The 9965-nt window shown below is 48.0% G+C and overlaps 1 non-coding gene across 1 annotated transcript; it reads left to right on the top strand.

Annotated features, from left to right (window-relative positions):
• Positions 1–401: 401 nt before the first annotated feature.
• On the top strand, positions 402–474 carry TRNAM-CAU (transfer RNA methionine (anticodon CAU)). Its single transcript has one exon. It is a non-coding gene; the product is annotated as a tRNA-Met (tRNA).
• The last annotated feature ends 9491 nt before the right edge of the window (positions 475–9965 follow it).

Raw genomic sequence — 9965 nt, 5'->3', positions numbered from 1 at the left:
ATGTGCTCCGATGGGTTTTTCAAGGTAGAATCCACCTGATAGGTTTTATCCATTTTTTTTCAGCTAGAGGGAAAAACAGATACTGACTCCCATTAAAATGAATGGAAGGTGTTTTTTTGAGGCAGACTTTGCAAAAACAGTGAATTCACCCTTCAGCATTCTACATGTGTCATTATGTTATGTGTTTTTCATGCACATTAAGAAAACACCATAAAAAAAAAGCAAACAAAACACCCTGTGTGAACCCAGTTGAGAACATATGATCGTTGCCATGTGCTTCCCGCCAAAGAGAAATCACATGTGTTACTGCAGCTGATAGCAAAGGTCGCTTGGTCTTTGGTATTGATTCTTCAGTAATATTGACACATGTAATGTGACACGTCAACCACACAGTCTCAACTGCCTCGTTAGCGCAGTAGGTAGCGCGTCAGTCTCATAATCTGAAGGTCGTGAGTTCGATCCTCACACGGGGCAAGATTTTCTTTTTTCCCCCTTCCCTATTGTTTTTAATGTGAGTAGAAGGAATAAATATAATCCAAGAGTCACTTAGAATCAAGGTCTCAGGCACTGGCGTAACTAGAAATGGCAGGGCCTCAAGGCAAAGATTTGACATGCCCCCCCTCCCCCTGAAGACGCCGACAGACCTATGACCCCATGAATTCATGCACACACTATTATGCCCCATAGTAGCCCCTGCACACAGTATTATGTCCATTAGTGTCCCCTGCACACAGTATTATCCCCCATAGTGGCCCCTGCACACAGTATTATACCCCATAGTGGCCCCTGCACACAGTATTATTCCCCATAGTGGCCCCTGCACACAGTATTATGCCCCATAGTAGCCCCTCCACACAGTATTATACCCCATAGCCAGGGGTGAACCTAGTCTTTGTGCTGCCTGAGGCGGACATCAGAAAGCCGCCCCCCCCTTCCCCCGGAGGAGGGGGCGGAGCCGAGCAGAGTGGAGGGGGCGGAGCGGAGGGGGGCGGAGTAGGTGGTGTTAGCAGGCAGACAGCAGGCAGGGAGAAGACCTGCTCTCTGCTAAGCGTGAGGGGCGACCGCTGGAGCAGCGCTGTGTCTACAGGGCCGCCCCAATCCACTGCTCGGTGCTGGTGACGCTAAGCCAGTCCAGGACAGCTTGTCCTGGACTGGCTTAGGACAGCAAAAATGCCGCCCCTCCCCGGAGCCCCGGCATAGCGCCGCCTGAAGCGGTCGCTTCAGGTCGCCTCATGAGAGGTGCGGCGCTGCCCCTGCACACAGTATTATCCCCCATAGTGGCCCCTGCACACAGTATTATGCCCCATAGTGGCCCCTGCACACAGTATTATAGCCCATAGTGGCCCCTGCACACAGTATTATCCCCCATAGCGGCCCCTGCACACAGTATTATGCCCCATAGTGGCCCCTGCACACAGTATTATAGCCCATAGTGGCCCCTGCACACAGTATTATCCCCCATAGTGGCCCCTGCACACAGTATTATGCCCCACAGTGGCCCCTGCACACAGCATTATGCCCAATAATGGCCCCTGCACACAGTATTATGCCCCATAGTGGCCCCTGCACACAGTATTATAGCCCATAGTGGCCCCTGCACACAGTATTATCCCCCATAGCGGCCCCTGCACACAGTATTATGCCCCATAGTGGCCCCTGCACACAGTATTATAGCCCATAGTGGCCCCTGCGCACAGTATTATCCCCCATAGTGGCCCCTGCACACAGTATTATGCCCCACAGTGGCCCCTGCACACAGCATTATGCCCAATAATGGCCCCTGCACACAGCATTATGCCCAATAATGGCCCCTGCACACAGCATTATGCCCCATAATGGCCCCTGCACACAGCATTGTGACCCATAGTGGCCCTTGCACACAGTATTATGCCCCATTGTGGACACCCATGAACAATTATTATACTCTGGGGTCTTTTCAGACCCAGAATATAATTATCAGAGATCCAAGGGAGGATATAAACATAAAGAACAATGTTTTTTGTTTTTTTTTGTAACTCAAATTTTTATTGAAAAATTTTTCTGTTTTATACAATAAGAAAAGACAATTACAAGTAACAAGGCGAACACCCGCCCTGCGAACAAAAAAGCACACAGTGCAACACAAGAAAAAATAAAAACAAAGAAAGCAACATAGAGAAAAAACAAAACAAAAAGGGGGGGGGAGGAGGGAGTGGGTTAGTGTGACAGGTGGGTGGGGGAGAGGACTAAACATAGAGGATGAAAGGGTAGGTAGGGGTGAGTGTGAGCAGTCAGGAAACCAGTGAGAGCGCTCGTCAGGTCAACCATACCACAGCCAGTTAGGAAGGGCTCTGGAGCAACCACCGGTCAAATACTTGAAATGAACAACAAGAGTATCAATCAGAGGAGGGGTCAGAGCCCAGGAGCGTCCGGTACTCTGCAGACTGTTGGAACCTAAACCAGTAGAACCAGGTTTTGATGTACGCCTCAGTCGTACCATGCAGGAAAGACGTGAGATTTTCCATGCGCATTATCTCGTTGACCTTCGAAATCCAGAGGGAGAGAGGAGGAGGATCCACTCGTTTCCAAAAAAGGGGGATACAAGCCCGGGCAGCGAGGATCAGGAATCTAAGCAGGGAACGCTTAAAGACCTTTACAGAAGACTCACAATGATTAAGGAGGAACAAGGCAGGGCCCAAATGGTGAGAAGTTTCAGTAAGCTGGAGGGTTATCCGTTTGACCCCCTCCCAGAAGGACGAAAGGGCAGGACAGGACCAAAAAATGTGTAGCAACGTGCCTTCCTCGTCGCCACAGCGCCAACATAGTGGGGAGACCTGAGGAAACATAGCATGGAGTCTCGTAGGAACCCTATACCATCGGGACAAGATTTTGTAGCTGGCCTCCTGGTGGCGAGAGCTGATGGAGGCAGTATGAGAAAGGCAAAAAATACGCCTACGCTGTTCCTGAGAGAGGGAAAGGGATAAGTCAGATTCCCATTTCAGCAAGAACGGCGGAACAAAGTCCTCCGGAGGTTCAACCAGGATCTGGTAAGTGAGCGAGAGGGAGTGGCGGAGGGGGCCAGCGCCAACACAAATCTTCTCCAAGGGGGTAGGTTCGACACGGAACTCAGTAGGAGCAGGGAGAGAATGCAAAAAGTGATGAAGTTGCATCCCCCGCCAAGCATCCAAAGGGGGCAACTCAGGAGGGGCCTGGGAGTTCAAAAGTGTATTCCATCCCCCTGCGTCCTGGAAGTGACAGGCACGAAAAATCCCATGACGGCGCCAATTACGGAAAACTCGATCAAACATTCCAGGTGGAAAGGCAGGATTGCCCAGCACTGGGAAAAAAGCGGAATAAGAACAATGTTACTTACCTCTCCTAAGCTACCCGCTGATGTCGGCCATCTTCAATGATGTATGGGATGTCAGGTGAGCAGAGGCTTGTGTCATGACGCATAAGGCTGTAAGCCCCAGTCTACGTGACTTCACCTAGTAGGCCTGAAGCCTTCTGGAGCCAGGAGAGGTAAGTAGCAGTGTTTTTTAGGTTCCCTCACTGCTTCTGGCCCTCCGATCATTATACTCAGGAGTTTGAAAAGACCCTTGGATATAATGATAGTGGTGTTTGTGGGGTTCGCGGGCCTGTATCCTCACTTACCAATCCCCCGCTCCTGCTCACAGTCACCTCCGCAGAAGGGGAAGCGCCAGTGCCCCTGAGCAGGAGCCTGAATCCATAAGTAAATAGGGCCCGCTACCTGCAGGAGTAACTCCAGCAGGTAATGACCTATTAAAAAAAAAAAAGAAAATCTGCAGTGGTAGCGGCTGTCGCCGGGCCCCCTAATGTCCCGGGCCCTGTGGCAGCCGCTACCGCAAATACCCCGGTAGCTACACCACTGGTCTCAGGCATTGTTACAAAATATTTTTTAAAAATGTGAAAAGGCATGTACAAGGCATGGCCATTCTGTCCTTTAGATGTTAAAGAGGACCTCTTATGTCCTCCTGCACATGCAGTTTTATATACCGCTAGAAAGACGAATTGAGCACACTGTTGTCTTTCCCATTCTGTGCCCCCCTGCTGGAGATATCAGAGCCGTTAGTTTCGGCTCTCTAAATAGAAGAACAGGGTGAATGCAAGGAGTTGTCCAGGGAGATAAACTTACCTGCTTTCCTCCTGCGGTTTCTTCATTCTGGACAGGGAGGTTCTGACGAAGGGTCACATGATCAGAAGCAGCCCCTGACCCTAGGTCTCTGCCGAACACCAGCCTCCCCCGTTCACCAAATTTTTTTTTTTTTTTAAGAAGAAAATAAATATAACATTAATTTACCAAAAATAAAGGAATTAAGGAAGAAACCAACATAACGCTGTCTCCTGAAGGTGGTTGCACCAATTTTATGTCCGCCTCATACATACCTTTGGCTTTAGGGCTCATTCACACGGGGCAAGAGAGGGTGGATTTTGACGCCGAATCCACCTCAAAATCCGCCCCCTTCACGCAGAGCCCCATGTGAACTAGCCCCTATACTACATACATCCTTAGTCCTGATTTAGGGCATGAAAGACTGATCATGTGACCCTAGGGTCCTTCAACAGTAATAATGCATTACAATTACAATGGCTAGGCCCATCAGACTGTACAATAACACAATTTAGATGCAATTTACATCATTTATATAAAATGTAAATGTGTTTGCCGTGTGACACAATGCCCAGCCGTACGGCACAGGAAAATGCAGAAATTTCTGAGACTGTTCCATGTCGCTAAGGGTAGATTCATATCTGTGCTGGGCACGCAAACAACGGTTACCCGCAAACACCAGGAAACCCCATTGACTATAATGGGATCTACCAGGTGTCCATTGTTCTCATACAGGAAACGTTGGTTCCGGACTTTTCTATCTACTGATTTCTGGCGGTTTCTGTAGCAGAGCCTCCAATGGAGACAACCAAGGCTGATGGGAACCCCGCTCAGATTAAGGAAACCAATTTTCTGCAATAAATCTGCTCCCATTAAAAAACGTAGGTAATTGTGTGGTTTTTACCAGACGGTTCTCCGCACTACTCCATTGTCGGAATATAGCCTAATAGAAAAAAAATGCTGACATTTTAGTGGAGAATTATATATAGAAATGTACATTTTGTGATCTGTTGGTTTCTTGTACAAAGTTTTAATAACATCGTGAAATAAGATAATATATTTCCATGGAATTGCTCAATACAGAAAACTGATCCATCAGCAAATAAACTTCCCTATTGTCTCTATACTAAACTGATTCACGAGTAACAAGGCGGAAACCATTCTATCACATTACAAACACTTCGAGGGAAGTCACAAGCTAAAGACAAAAACAGCAGGAACAATGATAAACTACAATGATAAACCCCTAGACAAAGGAAATGGGGGATGGAAGTGGAGAATATGGGCAGGCCTAGAGGGAACCTCTTGCTGTGCCAACTGGCCAAGGTCATTCACAACAGGTCAGAAGGTAGCCAAATCAGGAGGTCAAGGAGAGGTAGTCTGGAAGGCATGCCGAGGTCATACACAGGAACAACGGAAGGGCAAACAGGAGGTTCAGGGGGGCAGGAAAGGAACAATAGTGCAGGAGGAGCTGTCACCAGCCAATCAAATCAAACAAGCTTGATTGGCACGTCCGAGTGGAGATTTGGCATTGCCAAAGCTAGTATAGTGGGGGGGGGGGAGTTGGGGTTGTGGGGGGTATGGGCGAGTGGGGTGGGTGGTTTGGGGTATAACAGTCCGTGGGGTCTTTTGGGTGGTGGGTTTAATATTCTATGGTGGGTTTGATAGTCCACGCGTCTCATCTTCCTCTCAGTTGGTGACAGGTGGACACGTATTGGGCAGCGATCTCCACAGTGGCCTCTTCTTCTCCCAGTAGGATGTAGAGTGAATAACTAGCGGTGGGCTGGAGCCAGAATGAGGCCTAAATAGTCTCCGGTTCGCTGCTGACCCCGGAAGTGCTGGAACCGACCCCAGGAGGAGACCGGAATCCCTGCAGACTAATGCAGAGGTTCCGGCCCGCCTTCCCGTGGTACAGCAGAGGCTCTGGCCTAATACCACCACAGGATATAGTTCCACTCCCCATATAAGTAAAGCTGTTACCTATGGTGCGGCACTATTACAGTAATAGTGGCCTAATGGTGTCACCCAAAGGTAATAGTCCTCCTCCACCACATACCATTTAATACTCTGTTGTATTGTGTAATTATATTATACTTACAGAGCTGTGATGGTGTGGGACCTCTTCTAGGATACAGCCTGTTTACATAATCAATTTTTATCCTAGAACCCTAACCCCCATTCAGTGTTGGACTTGTTCACCAGGTAAGGTCCAGCAGAAGACAATGTAAATTCAAGGGTACGATGGTTGAAGGGTAGGCCCTCAGAATAATAATAACTGGTGGGCTCAAGGATCCCTGGTCCTTCACTGCCCCATTCTATGGTACTGCTGTGAGGAAAATACAAGATGGACAGGCTGTATACAAGAGGAGATCCTACCCACCCCATCACTGCTCTGTAATCACAATAATTATATTTCATAGCATGGGGGGGGGGGGGGTCACCTGACAGAACCTATGGCCCAGTACCAGGTGATCCATGGCCGTTTGTTGAGAATCTCTGCTCTAAGGCAAACACACCGAAAGTTATTGCAAAGTGAATGTGACATGTATGTCTATGGAAAAGACAAATGGTAAGCAATGGATACAAACTCAGAGTTTAACCATACACCGCACTGACACACGCTTTTACGCATTTAACAATTACAACACTCCAAAAATTACTCTTCGTTTGCCACAAATGGCACTTATAGCACAGAAAGCAATGATTTAGTATAAATGTATTCAGCTTTGATGGCTTGTAAGTGCTGCAATGGCTTAGTGTTATTTGGGAAACAAATTTGTGGCTGTGATGAAGAATTGGCTTTTCAAAAAACAAAAAAAAAACACCAAAATGTTTCCCATTATGGAAGCAGATGTGAAATAAAAAAATATCTATATAAACAACAAACACTCGCCAAGAGCCAAAAAGATTTTATACAATATAAATAATAATTTATTAATGCATCACAAAATACAAAAATTCATAATAAAGGTGAAATATTGCAACAACACAAACACCGGCTGTGCAGGAGGATGTAAAATACATACCCCACTCCCCCCACACACACACATACAAAATACAGCCCCTGGAAACACAAGAAGGGAAATACAACCAGGTAGAACACCATACTTATAATCAGTAATCAGATGAATCAGAGGCGTAGCTACCGGGGTAGCAGCGGTAGCGGCTGCTACAGGGCCCAGGACATTAGCGCTGAGTTTTTTTTGTTTTTTTAATAGGCCGTTACCGGCTGGAGTTACTCCAGACGGTAATGGGCCCTACTTACTTACCGATCCTGGCAGGGGTTGGGATCGGTAAGTGACGCCGTGAGTGCCACAAGCAGTATTATACTCGGGAGTCTTTTCGGACCCGCGAGTATAATGAGTGGAGGCCCAGGAGAGGTTACAGAACATAAAAATCTGTGTTACTTACCTCTCCATGCTCTGGGCATGCTTTGGGGCCTACTTGCGTGACGTCACATGACCGGGCCTGCGTCCTTATGCGTTGCGACGCAGGCCCCCAGTCACATGTCATCCCGGCCATCATTGAAGATGGCCGACAGTGCCGGAGAATGCAGCGGAGCCAAGAGATAGACAGTGTTTTTTTTTTGTTTTTTTTTTTATCCCCCTGGGTTTTCGATTATTATACTCTGGGATCTGAAAAGATTGTTTATGGGTCGCCACAATGGAGCATAATACAAGGGCCACTATGGGGATAATACTGTGTGCAGGGGCCATTATAGGGTGCGCAGAAATGTGTGTGTGTGTGGGGGGGGTAGTGGTCAGTTGATTGAGATCTTTGGCATCAGTCTTGGGGGGGTTCCCATGTCAAAAGTTCGCCATGGGGCCCCGCCATTCCTAGTTACGCCACTGAGGTGAACTATACCAGTTATAGAAATTTGTGTTAAAATAACCAAAAAATTAAACAAAAAGACACAAATGGAGCAAGAGGTAGAAGCTACCAACAGTATCTAAAATATATCACAGACCCAATGTCATATGTGTCTAAGAAATCACACAGCAAATAAACCCACAGTTAGTGATAAAGTAATGGCCGCAACAAAAATAACGGCTAAAGTCCTTCAACTTACCCATAGACATAACAGAAAAAGTGTAGGTGTAACTCCAAGAAAACAGCGAAGTCTTGACAGAAGAAACGTGCATCGAGGTTGGTGCTGTTTTCTTGGCACTACACCTATACTTTTCCCATTATGTGAGTTGGACAACTTTCTCCACTAATATGGAGCATATTATCCTCCATAGTGGCCCCTGAACATAATATTATCCCCCATAGTGGCCCCTGTACTCAGTATTATCCCCCATAGTGGCCCCTGCACACAGTATTATCCCCCATAGTGACCCCTGCACACAGTATTATGTCCCATAGTGTCCCCTGCACACAGTATTATTCCTCATAGTGGCCCCTGCACACAGTATTATCCCCCATAGTGGCCCCTGCACACAGTATTATCCCCCATAGTGGCCCCTGCACACAGTATTATGCCCCATAGTGGCCCCTGCACACAGTATTATCCCCCATAGTGTCCCCTGCACACAGTATTATGCCCCATAGTGGCCCCTGCACACAGTATTATCCCCCATAGTGGCCCCTGCACACAGTGTTATGCCCCATAGTGGCCCCTGTACACAGTATTATCCCCCATAGTGGCCCCTGCACACAGTATTATGCCCCATAGTGGCCCCTGCACACAGTATTATCCCCCATAGTGTCCCCAGTACACAGTATTATCCCCCATAGTGGCCCCTGCACACAGCATTATGCCCCATAGTGGCCCCTGCATACAGTATTATGTCCCTTAGTGGCCCCTGCACACAGTATTATGCCCCATAGTGGCCCCTGCACACAGTATTATACCTCATAGTGGACACCCATAAACAATTATTATACTCTGGGGTCTTTTCAGACCCCAGAGTATAATAATCGGAGACCCGGGGGAATAAAAACATAAAAAATTACTGTTACTTACCTGTCCCCCAGCTCCTATGCTGTCGGCCTCTGCTGCTGTACTTCTGCAATGACGTCAGACGTCACATGACCCGGGATGCAGGCTGGGTTCATGTGACGTCAGAGAGGACGTCAGGAAGGAGGCCTGGCAGGATCGTGGAGAGGTAAGTAACAGTGTTTGTTACGTTCCCTCACCTCTCCCGGTCCGCCGATCATTATTCTCGGGGGTCTGCAAAGACCCCGAGTATAATGATAGTATTTGTGGGGCCCACGGTGTCACTTGCCGATCCCGGCCCAGCCAGGATCGGCAAGTGAATTGGGCCTGTAACGGCCTATTAAAAAAAAAAAAAAACGCAGCGGTAGCGGCTGTCACCGGGCCCCCTATTGGCCCGGGCCCTGTGGCAGCCGCCTCCGCTGCCTCTACGGTAGTTACGCCCCTGCCCCTGCCATTACTACCTCCATCAACACGTTTATCATGTAGAATAAATAACACAGTCAATTTATTTTAGGGGTTACGACTACAGTAATCCATAACACAAGTCTCCACCACACAGAGGTGTCACTTGGATCTCCTGCAATGGGCCCTCTACTGTACTTACATTGTACCATTTAAAATAGTGGTATATTTTACATCGTCTATAGACCTTTCAGGCCTACCTTAGGATCCAGGGCCCAGTAGTGACTGCTAGCACTGCACCCCCAATAGCTACATCCCGCCATCACGAGCGCCAACATTTAACACTTGTACTTATGCACTGTATGAACAGTTTCAGGGTGACTTTGGCGCCAATCACTTGTTGCTATGGTCAGGAACCGGTGTAAATTTCCTATATAGCTCACGTGTGCGTCCACACCCGAGCCTGCCTGGGCCTCCGCCCTGCTCCACAAACTTCTGCAAAAAGTGGCGGAC

The sequence above is a fragment of the Leptodactylus fuscus genome, chromosome 5, assembly GCF_031893055.1.
Source record: "Leptodactylus fuscus isolate aLepFus1 chromosome 5, aLepFus1.hap2, whole genome shotgun sequence".
Lineage (NCBI taxonomy): Eukaryota > Metazoa > Chordata > Amphibia > Anura > Leptodactylidae > Leptodactylus > Leptodactylus fuscus.
This window is presented reverse-complemented; position numbering and strand designations above follow the sequence as displayed.